General features: G+C 34.2%; 1 long non-coding RNA gene across 7 annotated transcripts; it reads right to left on the bottom strand.

Annotated features, from left to right (window-relative positions):
* Window positions 1-2172: 2172 nt before the first annotated feature.
* LOC139899151 (uncharacterized) lies at window positions 2173-5986 on the bottom strand. 7 transcript variants are annotated; one of them, XR_011777339.1, is made up of 10 exons: window positions 5963-5986; window positions 4635-4945; window positions 4486-4565; window positions 4015-4079; window positions 3765-3854; window positions 3553-3670; window positions 2914-2992; window positions 2661-2824; window positions 2496-2578; window positions 2173-2394 (listed from the first exon to the last, which is right to left on the bottom strand). It is a non-coding gene; the product is annotated as an uncharacterized lncRNA (long non-coding RNA). The 7 variants fall into 7 exon arrangements; XR_011777341.1 differs by having other exon boundaries at window positions 4877-4945; XR_011777336.1 differs by having other exon boundaries at window positions 3765-3866; window positions 4486-4945.
* Window positions 5987-23182: the final 17196 nt, after the last annotated feature.

Raw genomic sequence — 23182 nt, 5'->3', positions numbered from 1 at the left:
AAACCCTATACACTAAACCATAAACCTTAAACCTAAACCCCTAATTCTATACACTAAATCATATACACTAAACCCTAAACCCTAAACCATATATCTATGCTCTAAACATAAATTGTAAAATCTAAACCTTAAACCTTAAAGTCTAAACACTAAACCCTATACACTAAACTCTAAACCCGAAACCCTATACACTAAACTCTAAACTCTAAACCCTAAACCCTTTATCTAAACCCTAAACCCTAAATCAACCCCTAACCCTACACATTAAACTCTAAACCATAAATTCTAAAATCTAAGCCCTAAACCCTAAACTTTAAATTCTAAAATCTAAACCCTAAATTCTAAACTCTAAACTCTATAGCTATAATATTAAATATTAAATATATAAATTAAAAAACTAAAACTCAACCCAAATTGTACTTTATCTTTCAGCTTCATCAACATATCTCGCTCCCTAAACACTAAACCCTAAACCTAAACCCCAATTCTAAACCTTAAACATACTAAATCCTAAACTCTAAACCCTAAAAGCTAATCGATAAACTCTAAACCCTAAAACCTAAAAACTAAAACCTAAACCCTTAATCATCAATTCTAAAATCTGAAACCTAAACCCTAACATGTAAACAATAAACCCTATACACTAAATCATAAACCCTATATACAAAACTCTAAACCATAAACCCTGTATCTAAACCCTAAACTCTAAAACCTAAATCAACCCTAAACCACTAACGCTATACCCTACACACTAAACCCTAAACCCTGAACCCTAACTAAGTAACTCTATAGCCCTAAACTCTAAATCCTAAACTCTAAAGTCTATAGCCTACACACTAAACCCTAAACTCTATAACCCTAACTAAGTAACTCTATAGCCCTAAACTCTAAATCCTAAACTCTAAAGTCTATAGCCTCAATTCTAAAAACTAAACCCTAAACCCCAACCCCCTAAACTCTAAACCCTAACCCTAAAACCATAACCCTAAACCCTAACCCTAAACTCTAAACCCTAAACCCTAGCCCTAAAACCCTAAACTCTAAACCCAAACCCTAAAACCCTAAACCCTAGATTCTATACCTTAACCCTAAAACCATAAATCCTAAACCCAAACTCTAAACCCTAAACCCAAACTCTAAACCCTAAACCCTAGCCCTAAAACCCTAAACTCTAAACCCAAACCCTAAAACCCTAAACCCTAGATTCTATACCTTAACCCTAAAACCATAAACTCTAAACCCTAAAACCCTAACCCTAAACCCTAAACTCTAAATCCTAACCCTAAAACCCTAACCCTAAAACCTTAAAACCCTAAAACCTTAAACCCTAAACTCTAACCCTAAAACCCAAAACTAAACCCGAAACCCTAAAACCCTAAACTATAAACCTTAACCCTAAAACCCTAACTTTAAACCCTAAATTCTAAACCCTAACCCTAAAACCCTAAACCCTAACACTAAACTCTATAGACTAAACTCTAAACCCTAGATCCTTTACCCTTAACCCTAAACACTAAATCGTAAACCGTAAACCCTAAACCCTAAAGCATAAATTCTAAAATCTTAACCCTAAATCATAAATCCTAAACTATAAATCATAAACCGTAAACCATTAACTGTCAACGTGAATCCTTTTTATCCATTAAGCTTATATTAGTTGTCAAATGAATTTAATTTGTACTATAAGTATATAATATAGAGTTTTCTGATGATAACCCTGAGGTTATCTTAAAAAAGAAATTATGCAGAATAGAGTGTTACATTTGTTGGTTAGAGAGTAGTTATGTAGATAGTTATTTACAATGTGCAAACCAAATATGTGGTTTGAATATTTAAAGGACATCCAGTAGAGCTATTATTATTAAATTGTAAATAATTTAATAATTTAATGTTGGTTAGAGCTATCATTAGAAAAGTCTTAAATATTATTATTATTATTATTATTATTATTATTATTATTCATAAAATTATTATTATTATTATTGTAAATAATTTTTCATCATAACTTTATAAAATTCATCATTACTATACAACATGTAGTTGTATTTTATACATAAAAATTGAACTTTATGATGAACTTATCAAAAACTCATGAGAAAAATATCATCGATCTATTGTTATTGTTTTTATTATATTATTAGCAACCAATCTTCTTTTTTTAAAAGCTATAAAGTCCAAAGGCAAGAAGCCAATTACAAATACAATACACCAGAGGCGCACACCCATTTTAACACCCTTCTAAACCACTGCTACTCCAACTATTCCGTGTTACATATCCATTACAACAAAAACACCTATGACAGAATGAATCCAAACCCGGTAGACTTGAGCTATAGCTTCTCCATAACACCTTTCGGATTCGACTTCCAATCATCCATGTTAAACATGAACCATCTGCACCGATTTGATAACCAAAGATGAGATTGCAACCTTATACTGACCATGATATCTATATTTTAAATGGCGTTTCTTGATTTCGGAGAGCAATGCATCACCTTTCACATTCCTTTCCTCGCCGATCACCTCTAGATGCTTTAGACATAACTATAGTTTCTCATGTTGTGATGGTAGATAAACGCTTTGTACAAGGGAAAATACATCAAGAAATTTTAGACTATAAAGATAGTAAAACATGTAAAGTTCAAAGTTATTGAAAGTACCTGAAAACATTGCTTTTCCCATTCTCACATCTGTTTTTTGTTAAGTAAAGCAAAACCTCAATCCAAAGATGCAACCAAACGCCCGACGCTTTTTTATTTTTGTGCCCCCATACTCTTCTTTCCACTTCCATACCTTCCGTCTCAGTACAAATGCTATGGACATCCTTAAAAGTAAACTAACCATTGTAAGGGGCAAGTTCATGCTAAATAAAGTATCACTTACTTAAACTTAGATGTAATAAATCAAACTCACTTCGGAGACAAACTTTTCTCGACCCACATCATGACGGATCAGCTGTGTTTATGTAACGATTTTTTTTTTCCGCCACAATCTATAAAAGGCATGTCAGATAAATATAAGAACATTAACATCCTTCGACCCAATACCCAATACCCAATCATTTCGACTCCATCATTTATAAAGATACAAAAATATTAATGTCTAGTGAGTCAGTCCCCTTCTAGCATCAAATGGTGTAAATATTGATTAAAACTAAATCCACCTCGATCATTGCGCCTTTTCTTATCAACTTAAGAAAACAGTTAATATCCACAAGCAACAGAGATAAGCGCATGCGACTCCCGAAATTTAACAGCTATAGCGCTTGCTTCATTTTTTTATGATAATTAAATGACATTTATACTAAACACAAGATACATCATTGAATGTTACATAAATTTTAAAATTATATTACAAAGTCAGAACAGATAAATCTATTAATTCATATCCAATACTAAATAACATCAAGTGATTTGCAAATACAGTGGTTTAGAAACTATATACAATTTTGCAGTGATTTGCTTATTAACATACAGTGTGCAATTAACATACAGTGTGCAATTAACATAAGACAAATTCATAAAAGGAACAAAGCATAAATGTAGATGCTACCTTTTTGTCATTGAGAATTAATTTCATCATCTGGAACTGCTTGTCCCTGCCAAATCCCTTTTGACGTCGTAACTGTATAACTTAAACTAATAGCAAACTTCACTTTGATTGGTAGTACCTAGTATATATGTACAGTGTTTAAATAATGCAAAAGTCAAGACTATAATTTTTTTTGTTACTGCAAATAAAAAGGAATAAAATGAATAACTTACTTGGTGACCCATAATCATGTTTGTTTGTTTGCATCATTTAAAAGCTCTTCATTCTGATCAACATGTAATCTTCGAGGAAAAGGTAACCACCTTCAGTTTTGACTATTATTAGTCAAAAGTCATATAGCCATTTCACTAATAATTAAAGAGTTATCTACATATAATTAAAAAAGAACTATGAGGCTACTTTTCTTAATAAGCTAATGTGTATATTCTAATTATCTAGGATAGAAGGGAAACAAGTACTTGCCTCAGAAGTATGTTTATCATCATCAATCTCTGCTGCTATTACATTTGCATCTACAACTTGTAAATCTGTCCAATAACAAAATAATGATTCTATTAGCCGGCTAGCATTAAGTCTTAAAAATAGGTTGCGTTTGCATAAATAAAAAGTAGGCCTCTAAAAAAACATTAGCCCGTGCTTTCTTATAAAGAACCAATGCGATAACGAATAAAACATAATATTGTACTATTTTGGGTCAACCCAACCCGTTTTGGTACACTAGAAGACATTTTTGTCATTATTGGTTTTGGGTAAACCCAATCCATTTTGATACACCTAAAGAAATCTTTTTTCCTTACTTGTTTGGAGTCTACCCAACCCATTTTAGCACACCAAAATGACGATTAGCATTGAATTCTATACTAAATCGTCTAAAGACTTAATCGATACTCATTTTTAAGAAATATGGATTAAAATCTGGTGAAGGTATCTTACTTTGAACGTTTAAGTCGTGCTTAAATTAGACCCATCGCTTGTAGAGGCTTCACATTGTCATATCTCCACCTCTAATGCACCTGCATCACCAGAATTTGTTTAAATGACGTATTATAAGAAACATATTTGATAAGTAGCTAAAAGACTACCATTAAAACCTATCTCAAACATCACCACTACGTCCTAATAAGTTCCAAGTATTCAGAGTTGACTCGCTGAGATCAAGAAAAACTAAATAGTAAAGTTTTAAGTAACAATTAGAACTTTTAAAGTAACAAAGAGGGCATACCTTTAGCCTTTTCAATATGAACAACGAACCAATAGCCCTACTAACATATTCCCAAGAAATATATAATACATTATTATAAAGCCAGAAATATTTTAGACTTACTTTGAGAATTGGACAACAAAAATATATGTTTTTGATCATTATACACTCCAATGTCTAGAATGCTCGTACCTGGATAAATGTAAGCTATGAAAACTAAAAAAAAGTTATTTGAAACAAACGAATGGACACACATTTATATCTATTAGGACCTATCAAAACATTAAGACCTATCAATACTAAACAAACATCATTTAAGAATTTCATTTATAACTTCTTCCGATACCTTAGAAGTGTTCAAATTAAACAATGAATGTTTCTAAATTAAATGTATCAAATTTACGGTTGATATTTCCTACTCAATGTATCAATGATTCTATTAACATCATCATCAACATTCATACCATTCTTTTAATTGAAGAAACCCATGAATGTTAATACCAAACTTCACCAATGAAGCAACTCCGGCCTATTTACAAAAATAATTTCTCAACCAAAGTCCTTGATACATAACTAAAGCATCATTTACAAACTCTTTACCACCTCTTTCAAGGACCTCATTAGTCCAATGCAAAAACGGAAACAAAACGACTCTACTTTTTATTTTGCCCAATTTAATTGTATGATCATGACCATGTGTTCAATTCCAAGCTCCAGTATCCATTCGATGATTAAAGAATCGCCTCTAATTATCCAGACTCTCTCAACAATTAGAAGAAGAAACCGATGATAACCAAAGTTAACTCTTTCACCACCAACACTAGGGTTTGCAGGATCGCACAGGGAGGACAATATTATCACAAAAAATTTCATACTAAAAACTTTAACTAAAATCCTCACCCCTATCATCCTATCTTATTTATATTGATGATTGTGCCACTATAACTAATTCATCATTCCGTTACACTATACTTTTGTAGTTTTTTTATTTCTTTTTCTCATCGGTACACAATTCTTCATATAAGACAACATTTATTAGTTTAATTTTATACAATAACAAACTCAATTTGTATTTTCTATACTAAAATAAATGAAAAACCCAAAGCAACTGAGATAATTGCATAACAAAAAAAGCACGAAGCAAAAGAATAAAAAAAAAAATGAAGTTCGAATATAAGTAATTGATGAAGCGAAGAGAAAATAAATTACCAGATGATGAGAAGTAATAGTAGTTAATATACAGTGTGCAATTAACATACAGTGTGCAATTAATATACAACCTTATGAGTATTCGGACTATAACAATTCCGATGAACAGTCACTCACTTTTAACAGTTATACAATTCGAGAAGATGATTTTGAGTTGGGTCAATATACCCGACCTAGAATACATTAAGAACAGACGAATCTCGAGTCACCTAAAGTGAAACGACTCGGAACCATATTCGAAAAAGTGACCACTTATTATTATTATTATTATTATTATTATTATTATTATTATTATTATTTTTATTTTTAAATAGACTGTTGCATAATGCAGGCTTACTGCGCGCACAGGTTTTTGACGCGGCGGGCAACCTACTGTGCCAGATATCCAGGAACCAAGTTTAGATCCGAGATTAAAAATCACTTATATCGTGTGAAATGTCCCGTTCATATTGATTATAAACGTTCCATATTAATTGATTTCGTTGCGAGGTTTTGACCTCTATATGAGACGTTTTTCAAAGACTGCATTCATTTTTAAAATAACCATAACCTTTATTTTATCAATAAAGGTTTTAAAAGCATTACGTAGATTATCAAATAATGATAATCTAAAATATACTGTTTACACATGACCATTACATAATGGTTTACAATAGAAATATATTACATCGACATATGTTTCTTGAATGCAGTTTGTACATAATATCATACAAACATGGACTCCAAATCTTGTCCTTATTTTAGTATGCAACAGCGGAAGCTCTTAGTATTCACCTGAGAATAAACATGCTTTAAACGTCAACAAAAATGTTGGTGAGTTATAGGTTTAACCTATATATATCAAATCATAACAATAGACCACAAGATTTCATATTTTAATACACATCCCATGCATAGAGATAAAAATCATTCATATGGTGAACACCTGGTATCCGACATTAACAAGATGCATATATAAGAATATCCCCATCATTCCGGGACACCCTTCGGATATGATATAAATTTCGAAGTACTAAAGCATCCGGTACTTTGGATGGGGTTTGTTAGGCCCAATAGATCTATCTTTAGGATTCGCGTCAATTAGGGTGTCTGTTCCCTAATTCTTAGATTACCAGACTTAATAAAAATGGGCATATTCGATTTCGATAATTCAACCATAGAATGTAGTTTCACGTACTTGTGTCTATTTTGTAAATCATTTATAAAACCTGCATGTATTCTCATCCCAAAAATATTAGATTTTAAAAGTGGGACTATAACGCACTTTCACAGATATTTCCTTCCTCGGAAATAAGACTTGGCCACGGATCGATTCACGAACCTATACAAATATGTACATATATATCAAAGTATGATCAAAATATAATTACAACCATTTTTATTATGTTTTAAAGATTTGAGTGTATTAAGTCAGCTGTCCTTGTTAGTAACCTACAACTAGTTGTCCACAGTTAGATGTACAGAAATAAATCGATATATAATATCTTGAATCAATCCACGACCCAGTGTATACACGTCTCAAGCTAGATCACAACTCAAAGTATATATATTTTTGGAATCAACCTCAACCCTGTATAGCTAACTCCAACATTACTGCATATAGAGTGTTTATGGTTGTTCCAAATAATATATATACATGGGTCGATATGATATGTCAAAACATTTGCATACGTGTCTATAGTATCCCAAGATTACATAATATATTAGAATACATGTATAATACAATATAAGTTAGCTAGGATATGATTTGTATAGATTTGTTAAACATTTCTCGTAGCTAAAAAGATCAAAAATATCCAATCTTGTTTTACCCATAACTTCTTCATTTTAAATCCGTTTTGAGTTAATCAAATTGCTATGGTTTCATATTGAACTCTAATTTAAGAATCCAAACAGAAAAAGTATAGGTTTATAGTCGGAAATTTAAGTTACATGTCAATTACTAAAGAGGTAGTCATTTCAGTCGAAAGAACGACATCTTGATGACCATTTTGAAAAACATACTTTCACTTTGAGTTTAACCAAGATTTTTGGATATAGTTTCATGTTCATATGAAAAATCATTTTCCCAGAAGAACAACTTTTAAATCAAAGTTTATCATAGTTTTTAATTATCCAAACCAAAACAGCCCCCGGTTTCACTACGACGGCGTATATCCGATTTTATGGTGTTCATCGTGTTTCCAGGTTTTAAATCATTAAGTTAGCATATCATATAGATATAGAACATGTGTTTAGTTGATTTTAAAAGTCAATTTAGAAGGATTAACTTTTGTTTGCGAACAAGTTTAGAATTAACTAAACTATGTTCTAGTGATTACAAGTTTAAACCTTCGAATAAGATAGCTTTATATGTATGAATCGAATGATGTTATGAACATCATTAATACCTCAAGTTTTCTGGATAAAACTACTGGAAATGAGAAAAATGGATCTAGCTTCAAAGGCTCCTTGGATGGCTTGAAAGTTCTTGAAGCAGAATCATGACACGAAAACAGTTCAAGTAAGATTTTCACTCGAAATTAGATTGTTATAGTTGTAGAAATTGAATCAAAGTTTGAATATGAATATTACCTTGAATTAGAAAGATAACCTACTGTAAATAAAAAGGTTCCTTGATCTTAGATGATTACTTGGAATGGATTAGAAAGCTTGGAAGTAAACTTGCAAACTTGGAAGTATTCTTGATTTTTATGAAACTATACTTATGGAATTTATGAAGAACACTTAGAACTTGAAGATGGAACTTGAGAGAGATAAATTAGATGAAGAAAATTGAAGAATGAAAGTGTTTGTAGGTGTTTTTGGTCGTTGGTATATGGATTAGATATAAAGGATATGTAATTTTGTTTTCATGTAAATAAGTCATGAATGATTACTAATATTTTTGTAATTTTATGAGATATTTCATGCTAGTTGCCAAATGATGGTTCCTACATGTGTTAGGTGACTCACATGGGCTGCTAAGAGCTGATCATTGGAGTGTATATACCAAAAGTACATACATCTAAAAGCTGTGTATTGTACGAGTACGAATACAGGTGCATACGAGTAGAATTGTTGATGAAACTGAACGAGGATGTAATTGTAAGCATTTTTATTAAGCAGAAGTACTTTGATATGTTTCTTGAAGTCTTTAAAAAGTGTAAGAATACATATCAAAACACAACATGTATATACATTCTAATGGAGTCGTTAAGTCTTCGTTAGTCGTTACATGTAAGTGTTGTTTTGAAACCTTTAAGTTAACGATCTCAATTAATGTTGTTAACCCAATGTTTATTATATCAAATGAGATGTTAAATTATTATGTTATCATGATATTATGATGTATGAATATCTCTTAATATGATATATACATTAAAATATCGTTACAACGATAATCGTTACATATAAGTCTCGTTTCGTAATTCTTGAGTCAGTAGTCTTGTTTTTACATATGTAGTTAATTGTTAACACACTTAATGATATATTTAAATATCATTTTATTATGTTAAATATAGTGTATCAAAATCTTAATATGATACATATGTATTTAGTAGACGTTATCATAACGATAATCGTTATATATATCATTTCGAGTTTCTTAATTTAGTAATCTCATTTCTTATGTACATCACACATTGTTAATATACTTAGTGAGATACTTACTCATCATAATCTCATGTAAACCATATATATATGTCTATATATACCACAACATGTAGTTTTTACAAATTTGTAACTTTCGTGAATCGCCGGTCAACTTGGGTGATCAATTGTCTATATGAAACTTATTTCATTTAATCAAGTCTTAACAAGTTTGATTGCTTAACATGTTGGAAACATTTAGTCATGTAAATATCAATCTCAATTAAGATATATAAACATGGAAAAGTTCGGGTCACTATAGTACCTACCCGTTAAATAAATTTCGTCCCGAAATTTTAAGCTGTTGAAGGCGTTGACGAATCTTCTGGAAATAGATGCGGGTATTTCTTCTTCATCTGATCTTCATGCTCCCAGGTGAACTCGGGTCCTCTACGAGCATTCCATTGAACCTTAACAATCGGTATCTTGTTTTGCTTAAGTCTCTTAACCTCACGATCCATTATTTCGACGGGTTCTTCAATGAATTGAAGTTTTTCATTGATTTGGATTTCGTCCAACGGAATAGTGAGATCTTCTTTAGCAAAACATTTTTTCAAATTCGAGATGTGGAAAGTGTTATGTACAGCCGCGAGTTGTTAAGGTAGCTCCAGTTGGTAGGCTACTGGTCCGACACGATCTATAATCTTGAATGGTCCAATGTACCTTGGATTTAGTTTCCCCCGTTTACCAAATCGAACAAGGCCTTTCCAAGGTGAAACCTTAAGCATGACCATTTCTCCAATTTCAAACTCTATATCTTTTCTTTTACTGTCCGCGTAGCTCTTTTGTCGACTCTGGGCGGTTTTCAATCGTTGTTGAATTTGGATGATTTTCCGGACCCGTAATCTGTCTATCCCCCACTTCATTCCAACAAATTAGAGACCTGTACTTTCTACCATAAAGTGCTTCAAATGGCGCCATCTCAATACTAGAATGATAACTGTTGTTTTAAGAAAATTCTGCTAACGGTAGGTGTCGATCCCAACTGTTTCCGAAATCAATAACACATGCTCGTAGCAGGTCTTCAAGCGTTTGTATCGTCCTTTCGCTCTGCCCATCAGTTTGTGGATGATAGGCAGTACTCATGTCTAGACGAGTCCCCAATGCTTGTTGCAACGTCTGCCAGAACCTTGAAACAAATCTACCATCCCTATCAGAGATAATAGAGAAGGGTATTCCATGTCTGGAGACAACCTCCTTCAAATACAATCGCGCCAACTTCTCCATTTTTTCATCTTCTCTCATTGGCAGGAAGTGTGCTGACTTGGTGAGACGATCAACTATTACCCAAATAGTATCATAACCACTTGCAGTCCTTAGCAATTTAGTAATGAAATCCATGGTAATGTTTTCCCATTTCCATTCCGGGATTTCTGGTTGTTGTAGTAGACCTGATGGTTTCTGATATTCAGCTTTGACCTTAGAACACGTCAAACATTCTCCTACATATTTAGCAATATCAGCTTTCATACCCGGCCACCAAAAATGTTTCTTGAGATCCTTGTACATCTTCCCCTTTTCAGGATGTATTGAGTATCTGGTTTTATGAGCTTCTCTAAGTACCATTTCTCTCATATCTCCAAATTTTAGTACCCAAATTCTTTCAGCCCTATACTGGGTTCCGTCTTCCCTAATATTAAGATGTTTCTCTGATCCTTTGGGTATCTCATTCTTCAACTTTCCTTCTTTTACAACCCCCTGTTGCGCCTCCTTTATTTGAGTAGTAAGGTTAGTACGAATAATTATATTCATAGCTTTTACCCGTATAGGTTCTCTGTCCTTTCTACTCAAAGCATCAGCTACCACATTCGCCTTCCCTGGGTGGTATCGAATCTCAAAATCATAATCATTCAACAGTTCAATCCACCTGTGTTGTCTCATATTCAGTTGCTTCTGATTAAATATATGTTGGAGACTTTTGTGGTCAGTATATATAATACTTTTGACCCCATATAAATAATGCCTCCAAGTCTTTAATGCAAAAACAACAGCACCCAATTCCAAATCGTGAGTCGTATAATTTTGCTCGTGAATCTTCAATTGTCTAGACGCATAAGTAATCACCTTCGTTCGTTGCATTAATACACAACCGAGACCTTGCTTTGATGCGTCACAATAAATCACAAAATCATCATTCCCTTCAGGCAATGACAATATAGGTGCCGTAGTTAGCTTTTTCTTCAATAACTGAAACGCCTTCTCTTGTTCATCCTTCCATTCAAATTTCTTCCCTTTATGCGTTAATGCAGTCAAGGGTTTTGCTATTTTGGAGAAATCTTGGATGAATTTTCTGTAGTAACCAGCCAATCCTAAAATTGACGTATATGCTTGAGTTTGTGGGGTTTCTCACTTTTCAACGGTTTCGATCTTTGCCGGGTCCACCTGGATACCTTCTTTGTTCACTATGTGACCGAGGAATTTAACTTCTTCCAACCAAAATGCACACTTTGAAAACTTAGCGTACAGTTTTTCTTTCCTCAATACTTCTAGCACTTTTCTCAAATGTTCTTCGTGCTCTTGATCATTCTTTGAGTAAATAAGTATGTCATTGATGAAAACAATGACAAACTTGTCAAGATATGGCCCACACACTCGGTTCATAAGGTCCATGAACACAGCTGGTGCGTTAGTCAATCCAAACGGCATAACCATAAACTCGTAATGACCATAACGCGTCCTAAAAGCAGTTTTTGGAATATCATCCTCCTTTACTCGCATTTGATGATATCCAGAACGTAAATTGATTTTCGAATAAACCGACGAGCCTTGTAGTTGATCAAATAAGTCGTCAATTCTCGGCAGTGGATAACGGTTTTTGATGGTAAGTTTATTCAACTCTCTGTAGTTAATACACAACCTAAATGTACCATCCTTCTTCTTGACAAACAAAACAGGAGCTCCCCATGGTGATGTGCTTGGTCGAATGAAACCACGTTCTAATAGTTCTTGCAGTTAGATTTGCAGTTATTTCATCTAGCTGGTTGCGAGTCTGTAAGGAGCACGAGCTATTGGTGCAGCTCCTGGTACAAGATCTATTTGAAATTCAACAGATCGATGTGGAGGTAGTCCCGGTAATTCTTTCGAAAATACATTAGGAAATTCTTTTGCGATGGGAACATCATTGATGCTCTTTTCTTCAGTTTGTACTTTCTCGATGTGTGCTAGAACAGCATAGCAACCTTTTCTTATTAGTTTTTGTGCCTTCAAATTACTAATAAGATGTAGCTTCGTGTTGCCCTTTTCTCCGTACACCATTAAGGGTTCTCCTTCTTCTCATACAATGCGAATTGCATTTTTGTAACATACGATCTCTCCTTTCATCTCCTTCAGCCAGTCCATGCCAACTATTACATCAAAACTCCCTAACTCTACTGGTATCAAATCAATCTTAAATATTTCGCTACCCAGTTTAATTTCTCGATTCCGCCATATATAATCTGCTGAAATTAATTTACCGTTTGCTAATTCGAGTAAAAATTTCCTATCCAACGGCATCAATGGACAACTTAATTTAGCACGAAAATCTCTACTCATATAGCTTCTATCCGCACCCGAATGAAATAAAACGTAAGCAGATTTATTTTCAATATGAAACGTACCTGTAACAAGCTCCGGGTCTTCCTATGCCTCTGCCGCATTAATATTGAAAACTCTTCCGCGGCCTTGTCCATTCATGTTCTCCTGGTTCGGGCAATTTATAATAATGTGGCCCGGTTTTCCACATTTATAACAAACTACATTGGCATAACTTGCTCCGACACTACTTGCTCCGCCATTACTCGTTCCGACACCATTTATTCCTTTCGTTCTGTTAACCCCTGGTCCATAGACCTCACACTTCACCGCGCTATGACCATTTCTTTTACACTTGTTGCAAAATTTGGTGCAGAACCCCGAGTGATAGTTTTCACACCTTTGGCATAGCTGCTTCTGATTGTTGTTGTTGTTGCAGTTGTTATTGTTGTTGGGATGATTGTTGTAGTTGTTGTTGTTATTGTTGTTGTTGTGCCGTTTGTTGTAGTTGCGATTGATGTTGCGATTGTTGGGATAGTTGTTGTTGTATTGGTGACTCTTATCACCGTTTTCCTCCCACTTTCTTTTGACTAGCTTCACGTTGGCCTCTTCGACCGCCTGTTCTTTAATTCTTCCCTCATTCTGGTTCACTAGTTTGTGAGCCATTCTACATGCCTTTTGTATGGAGGCAGGCTCGTGTAAACTTATATCTTCTTGGATTCTCTCCGGTAACCCTTTCACAAACGCGTCGATCTTCTCTTCCTCATCTTCGAACGCTCTCAGACACAATAGGCACAATTCTGTGAATCATCTTTCGTACGAAGTAATATCGAATCCCTGTGTTCGTAACCCTCTAAGTTCTGACTTGAGCTTATTGACCTCGGTTCTGGGACGGTACTTCTCGTTCATCAAGTGCTTGAATGCTGACCACGGTAGCGCGTAAGCAGCATTTTGTCCCACTTGCTCTAGATAGGTATTCCACCATGTTAACGCAATACATGTGAAGGTATGCGTAGCGTACTTCACTTTGTCTCCTTCAGCTCACTTACTTATGGCAAACAACGATTCAACTTTCTCGGTCCACCATTTCAATTCGATTGGTCCTTCGGTCCCATCAAATTCTGAAGGTTTGCAGGCAGTGAATTCTTTGTAGGAGCATCCTACACGATTTCTTACGCCGTTAGCTGTATTGCTAGATTCAGAGTTATTGTTGGTATGTAGCGCGGCCTGTACCGCGGCTATGTTTGAAGCAAGAAAGGCACGAAATTCCTCTTCGCTCATATTCAAGGTGTGTCGAGTAGTCGGTGCCATTTCCTTCAAAATAGTCAAATGAAACAATTTAATCATACATAATATTTAGAGTAGTCAATAGTATCTCGTAGCATAATATGAACTCATTTATAAAAGATTTTCCTTCATATTAGCGTTTTATAAGTTTAAATTTGGGTACTACCTACCCGTTAAGTTCATACTTAGTAGCTAATATACAATTCAACTACTACAATTCCATATAAAAAACTGATTATAATAATATATCACATACAAATATTCTTCAAACTTACAACTTCGCTATATTACATATAACATGAAATATAGTATACTATGATACAGGACAGTTTTGAAGATAAATCTAGTTAATACGTAAGTTGTTCATCAAAAGAAATAAAGACACGTAATTCATAAGTCCAGAAACAAATTATGCATTCTGGTTTTACTAAGACGACTTCCCATCCTTGGTCTTGTGGAAAATAACCGTTATGACCATTAGCTAGGCAGCATGTTGTAATGTCGTCAAAAGGACGAGGGTTTCATAATGTCTAACAACCCTGTAATAATCTAAAAACCTTGTTTCTCACCCCAACTACTGAATTCGTCACTTGTGGAAAAGTTTTATTTAAAAGCTGCAATCTGATGTTCTTTTTCTCACTTTGGTAAGAAGCGAACATCACTAACCCGTAAGCATAACACGCTTCTTTATGTTGCATGTTAGAAGCTCTTTCTAATTCATGAAATCCTATGTTGGGATATGTTGAGTCAAAATAGGTTCTTAACCCGTAGCGTAAAATTGCATTTGAGTTCCCCGCATTTAACTCTTTAAAGAAAACACGGCGTAACTTAAAGTCTCCCCAATGTGATATACCCCACCTATCAAAGGAAAGCCTTTTATAAACTAAGGCATTTATGGAAAGTCTTTCAAATGTTTGAAAATTTAATTTTGCCATAACTAAATGTGCTGATGAATTCTGACCGACTCTAGACAAGATTTTCTCAATCATATCCTCAGGTAGGTCTTCTAAAATATTTGGTTGTCTACCCTTAACGTCCATTTTGTTTTTATACTATAAAATAGACAAGGATTAGATTCGTAATAACAAACAATACAAGTAATTTTTACATAGGACATAAAAGTACAAGCACACTACAATACATTTATTACACAACATGCTCACACCCCTCTAATCTGAATCACTGGTTTCTTCTTCTTCTTCGGACTTGGTTCTTTTTCCTAATTTTCTAGGGATATATGATGTTCCTCTAATACGAGCCGTCGTTTTCCACATTGGTTTAGAAAAACCTGGTGGTTTAGAGGTTCCCGGGTTATTGTCACGATATTGAAAATACGGGTGTTGACGGTACATATAAAGTTCATCGGGGTCGGAATCAGATTTCTCTATTTTGATGCCTTTTCCCTTATTATTTTCTTTTGCCTCATTAAATTGGGTCGGGGTAATTTCTATAACATCATCGGAATCCTCATCAGGATCCGATTCATCGAAAAATTGGTAATTTTCCCAATATTTTGCTTCCTTAGCGGAAACACCATTGACCATTATTAACTTTGGTCCATTGGTTGAGGATTTTCTTTTATTTGACCGGTTTTCTGTGGTTCCTACTATTCCCCCCTCCAGAACCTCTTCTTCTTCCGGTTCCTCGTCTTCTGGTTCCTCTTCTTCCGGTTCCGCTTCTTCCGGTTCCGTTTCCTCTTCTTCCAGTTTTTCGGGAACTTGTGAATATTGCCAATATATATTTGACTCTTCGTTATTATTAGGTGAGTCAATGGGATTTGTGCTAGAGGTAGACATCTATCACACAATATCGAATATGTTAAGAGATTAATATATCACATAATATTTACATGTTAATTGTAGTGACCCGAACTTTTCCATGTTTATATATATTAATTGAGATTGATATTTACATGAATAAATGTTTCCAACATGTTAAGCAATCAAACTTGTTAAGACTTGATTAATTGAAATAGGTTCATATAGACAATTGACCACCCAAGTTGACCGGTGATTCACGAACGTTAAAACTTGTAAAAACTATATGATGACATATATATGGTTATATATATAGTTAACATGATATTATGATATGTAAACATATCATTAAGTATATTAACAATGAACTACATATGTAAAAACAAGACTACTAACTTAATGATTTTGAAACGAGACATATATGTAACGATTATCGTTGTAACGACATTTAATGTATATATATCATATTAAGATATATTCGTACATCATAATATCATGATAATATAATAATTTAAAATCTCTTTTGATATTATAAACATTGGGTTAACAACATTTAATAAGATCGTTAACCTAAAGGTTTCAAAACAACATTTACATGTAACGACTAACGATGACTTAACGACTCAGTTAAAATGTATATACATGTAGTGTTTTAATATGTATTCATACACTTTTGAAAGACTTCAAGACACTTATCAAAATACTTCTACTTAACAAAAATGCTTACAATTACATCCTCGTTCAGTTTCATCAACAATTCTACTCGTATGCACCCGTATTCGTACTCGTACAATACACAGCTTTTAGATGTATGTACTATTGGTATATACACTCCAATGATCAGCTCTTAGCAGCCCATGTGAGTCACCTAACACATGTGGGAACCATCATTTGGCAACTAGCATGAAATATCTCATAAAATTACAAAAATATGAGTAATCATTCATGACTTATTTACATGAAAACAAAATTACATATCCTTTATATCTAATCCATACACCAACGACCAAAAACACCTACAAACACTTTCATTCTTCAATTTTCTTCATCTAATTGATCTCTCTCAAGTTCTATCTTCAAGTTCTAAGTGTTCTTCATAAATTTCAAAAGTTCTAGTTTCATAAAATCAAGAATACTTTCAAGATTGCTAGCTCACTTCCAATCTTGTAAGGTGATCATCCAACCTCAAGAAATCTTTGTTTCTTACAGTAGGTTATCATTCTAATACAAGGTAATAATCATATTCAAACTTTGGTTCAATTTCTATAACTATAACAATCTTATTTCAAGTGATGATCTTACTTGAACTTGTTTTCGTGTCATGATTTTGCTTCAAGAACTTTGAGCCATCCAAGGATCCATTGAAACTAGATCCATTTTTCTCTTTTCCAGTAGGTTCATCCAAGGAACTTAAGGTAGTAATGATGTTCATAACATCATTCGATTCTTACATATAAAGCTATCTTATTCGAAGGTTTAAACTTGTAATCACTAGAACATAGTTTAGTTAATTCTAAACTTGTTCGCAAAAAAAAGTTAATCCTTCTAACTTGACTTTTAAAATCAACTAAACACATGTTCTATATCTATATGATATGCTAACTTAATGATTTAAAACCTGGAAACACGAAAAACACCGTAAAACCGGATTTACGCCGTCGTAGTAACACCGCGGGCTGTTTTGGGTTAGTTAATTAAAAACTATGATAAACTTTGATTTAAAAGTTGTTATTCTGAGAAAATGATTTTTATTATGAACATGAAACTATATCCAAAAATTATGGTTAAACTCAAAGTGGAAGTATGTTTTCTAAAATGGTCATCTAGACGTCGTTCTTTCGACTGAAATGACTACCTTTACAAAAACGACTTGTAACTTATTTTTCCGACTATAAACCTATACTTTTTATGTTTAGATTCATAAAATAGAGTTCAATATGAAACCATAGCAATTTGATTCACTCAAAACGGATTTAAAATGAAGAAGTTATGGGTAAAACAAGATTGGATAATTTTTCTCATTTTAGCTACGTGAAAATTGGTAACAAATCTATTCCAACCATAACTTAATCAACTTGTATTGTATATTATGTAATCTTGAGATACCATAGACACGTATACAATGTTTCGACCTATCATGTCGACACATCTATATATATTTCGGAACAACCATAGCCACTCTATATGTGAATGTTGGAGTTAGCTATACAGGGTTGAGGTTGATTCCAAAATATATATAGTTTGAGTTGTGATCAATACTGAGATACGTATACACTGGGTCGTGGATTGATTCAAGATAATATTTATCGATTTATTTCTGTACATCTAACTGTGGACAACTAGTTGTAGGTTACTAACGAGGACAGCTGACTTAATAAACTTAAAACATCAAAATATATTAAAAGTGTTGTAAATATATTTTGAACATACTTTGATATATATGTATATATTGTTATAGGTTCGTGAATCAACCAGTGGCCAAGTCTTACTTCCCGACGAAGTAAAAATCTGTGAAAGTGAGTTATAGTCCCACTTTTAAAATCTAATATTTTTGGGATGAGAATACATGCAGGTTTTATAAATGATTTACAAAATAGACACAAGTACGTGAAACTACATTCTATGGTTGAATTATCGAAATCGAATATGCCCCTTTTTATTAAGTCTGGTAATCTGAGAATTAGGGAACAGACACCCTAATTGACGCGAATCCTAAAGATAGATCTATTGGGCCTAACAAACCCCATCCAAAGTACCGGATGCTTTAGTACTTCGAAATTTATATCATATCCGAAGGGTGTCCCGGAATGATGGGGATATTCTTATATATGCATCTTGTTAATGTCGGTTACCAGGTGTTCACCATATGAATGATTTTTATCTCTATGTATGGGATGTGTATTGAAATATGAAATCTTGTGGTCTATTATTATGATTTGATATATATAGGTTAAACCTATAACTCACCAACATTTTTGTTGACGTTTTAAGCATGTTTATTCTCAGGTGATTATTAAGAGCTTCCGCTGTCGCATACTTAAATAAGGACGAGATTTGGAGTCCATGCTTGTATGATATTGTGTAAAAACTGCATTCAAGAAACTTATTTTGTTGTAAAATATTTGTATTGTAAACCATTATGTAATGGTCGTGTGTAAACAGGATATTTTAGATTATCATTATTTGATAATCTACTTAAAGCTTTTTAAACCTTTATTGATGAAATAAAGGTTATGGTTTGTTTTAAAATGAATGCAGTCTTTGAAAAACGTCTCATATAGAGGTCAAAACCTCGCAACGAAATCAATTAATATGGAACGTTTTTAATCAATAAGAACGGGACATTTCAGTTGGTATCAGAGCGTTGGTCTTAGAGAACCAGAAAATTGCATTAGTGTGTCTTATCGAGTTTGTTAGGATGCATTAGTGAGTCTGGACTTCGACCGTGTTTTCTTTAAAAATGATTGCTTAACATTTTTGTTGGAAACTATATATTTTTAACATATGAATATTATGTGATATATTAATCTCTTAACGTGTTTGATATTATGTGATAGATGTCTACCTCTAGAACAAGTCCCATTGACTCACCTAATAATAATGAAGAGTCAAATGTAAATTGGAATGATTCGTGGACTGATTCACAAGTTCCCGAAGAGGAACCGGAAGAAGAGTCGGAACCGGAAGAAGAATCGGAACCGGAAGAAGAATCGGAACCGGAAGAAGAAATAGAACCGGTGGGGGAAATAATAAAACGGTTAAGTAAAAGAGAATCCTCAACCAACCGACCAAGGTTAATTATGGTCAATGGTGTTTCCGCTAAGGAAGCAAAATATTGGGAGGATTACCAATTCTCCGATGAATCGGATTCCGACGAAAATTCCGATGATGTTATAGAAATAACCCCAACTGAATTTAAAAAGGCAAAAGAAAATAATAAGGGAAAGGGCATAAAAATAGAGAAATCTAATTCCAACCCCGATGAACTTTATATGTATCGTCAACCCCCGAAGTCCTTAAGTTGTAACAATGACCCGGGAACCTCTAAACCACCAGGTTTTTCTAAACCAATGTGGACAACGACGGCTCGTATTAGGGGAACATCATATATCCCTAGAAACTTGGCAAAACGAACCAAAACCCAACAAGAAGAAACGAGCGAGTCGGAATAAGATAGTTGTATTCGTGTGGTGTAATATATGTAATATAGTGTGCTTATGCTTTATGATATATGTAAAAATTGCTTGTATTAATAAGTATTTTTTTTTATGAATCTAACTCTTGTCTATTTTACAGTTTAAAAACACAAAATGGATAGACAACCCAATATTTTAAGAGACCTACCCGGAGACATGATTGATGAAATCTTGTCTAGAGTCGGCCAGAATTCTTCGGCACAACTATTTAAGGCGAGATCAGTTTGTAAGACATTCGAAGAACGTTCCAAGAATGTCTTGGTTTATAAGAGACTTTCGTTTGAAAGATGGGGGATATCACATTGGGAAACCCATAAGTTACGATGTGTTTACTTTGACGCATATATTGCGGGGAACCCAAATGCTATTTTACGCAACGGGTTAAGAAATTATTTTGACTCAATATATCCGAATATTGGACTTCGTGATTTAGAAAAAGCGGCTAACATGCAACATAAAGAAGCATGTTATGCTTACGGATTAGTAATGTTCGCTTCTCACCAAAGTGAGAACAAGAACATCGGGCTACAACTATTAAACAAAACGTTTCCACAAGTGACGGAGTCGGTAATTGGGGTAAGAAATGAGGTTTTTAGATTATTACGGGACTGTTGGACATTACGTAACCCTCGTCCCTTTGATGATGTTACAACACGCTGTCTTATCAACGGCCATAACGGTTATGTTGCACAAGACCAAGGATGGGAAGTAGTCCTAGTAAAACCAGAATGCATGACTTGTTTCTGGACGTATGAATTACGTGTCTTTATTGCCTTTGCTGAACGACTTGTGTACTAGCTAGAATTATCTTCACAACTATCTTGTATCAAAGTTATTGTGTGCTATATTTCATGCTTTATGTAAAATAAGCGGTATTGTAAGTTTGTAAAATATTGTATAAAAGCTTGAACGCGAAATATTATTACAATCAGTTTTTCATATAGAATTGTAGTAGTTGAATTGTATATTAGCTACTAAGTATGAACTTAACGGGTAGGTACTACCCGAATTTAAACTTATAAAACGCTAATATGAAGAAAAAGCTTTTATAAATGAGTTCATATTATGCTACGAAATACTATTAACTACTCTTAACATTCTGTATGATTAACTTGTTCCATTTGACTATTTTGAAGGAAATGGCACCGACTACTCGACACACCGTGAATATGAATGAAGAGGAATTCCGTACTTTTCTAGCTTCAAACATAGCCGCAGTACAGGCTGCGCTACATACCAACAATAACCTTGGATCTAGCAGTACAGGAAATCGTGTAGGATGCACCTACAAAGAATTCACTGCCTGCAAACCTTTGGAATTTGATGGAACCGAAGGACCGATCGGATTGAAACGGTGGACCGAGAAGGTCGAATCGGTGTTTGCCATAAGTAAGTGTACTGAAGAGGACAAAGTGAAGTACGCTACGCATACCTTCACAGGTTCTGCGTTAACATGGTGGAATACCTATCTAGAGCAAGTGGGACAAGATGATGCGTACGCACTACCTTGGTCAGCATTCAAGCACTTGATGAACGAGAAGTACCGTCCCAGAACTGAGGTCAATAAGCTCAAGACAGAACTTAGAGGGTTACGAACCCAAGGATTTGATATTACCACATACGAAAGACGATTCACAGAATTGTGCCTATTGTGTCCGGGAGCATTCGAAGATGAGGAAGAGAAGATTGACGCGTTTGTGAAAGGATTACCAGAAAGAATCCAAGAAGATATAAGTTCACACGAGCCCGCCTCCATACAACAGGCATGTAGAATGGCTCACAAACTCGTGAACCAAATTGAAGAAAGAATTAAAGAACAGACTGCTGAAGAGGCCAATGTGAAGCAAGTCAAAAGAAAGTGGGAGGAAAACGGTGATAAGAATCACCAATACAACAACAACAACAATTACAACAATAATCGCAACAATTATCCCAACAATCGCAACATCAATCGCAACTACAACAAACGGCCCAACAACAACAACAACAACAGCAACTACAACAATCATCCCAACAACAATAATAACCGCAACAACAACAACAATCAGAAGCAGCTATGCCAAAGGTGTGAAAAGAATCACTCGGGGTTCTGCACCAAATTTTGCAACAAGTGTAAAAGAAATGGTCATAGCGCGGCGAAGTGTGAGGTCTACGGACCAGGGGTTAATAGAACGAAAGGAACAAATGGTGTCGGAACGAGTAATGGCGGAGCAAGTAGTGTCGGAGCAAGTTATGCCAATGTAGTTTGTTATAAATGTGGAAAACCAGGCCACATTATTAGAAATTGCCCGAACCAGGAGAACACGAATGGACAAGGCCGTGGAAGAGTTTTCAATATTAATGCGGCAGAGGCACAGGAAGACCCGGAGCTTGTTACGGGTACGTTTCTTATTGACATTAAATCTGCTTACGTTTTATTTGATTCGGGTGCGGATAGAAGCTATATGAGTAGAGATTTTTGTGCTAAATTAAGTTGTCCATTGACGCCTTTGGATAGTAAATTTTTACTCGAATTAGCAAATGGTAAATTAATTTCAGCAGATAATATATGTCGGAATCGAGAAATTAAACTGGTTAGCGAAACATTTAAGATTGATTTGATACCAGTAGAGTTAGGGAGTTTTGATGTGATAATCGGTATGGACTGGTTGAAAGAAGTGAAAGCGGAGATCGTTTGTTACAAAAATGCAATTCGCATTATACGAGAAAAAGGAAAACCCTTAATGGTGTACGGAGAAAAGGGCAACACGAAGCTACATCTTATTAGTAATTTGAAGGCACAAAAACTAATAAGAAAAGGTTGCTATGCTGTTCTAGCACACGTCGAGAAAGTACAA

This window comes from Rutidosis leptorrhynchoides, chromosome 3, assembly GCF_046630445.1.
Source record: "Rutidosis leptorrhynchoides isolate AG116_Rl617_1_P2 chromosome 3, CSIRO_AGI_Rlap_v1, whole genome shotgun sequence".
Classification (NCBI taxonomy): domain Eukaryota; kingdom Viridiplantae; phylum Streptophyta; class Magnoliopsida; order Asterales; family Asteraceae; genus Rutidosis; species Rutidosis leptorrhynchoides.
The sequence above is the reverse complement of the archived record's forward strand: the minus strand, read 5'-3'. Positions and strand labels throughout refer to the sequence as shown.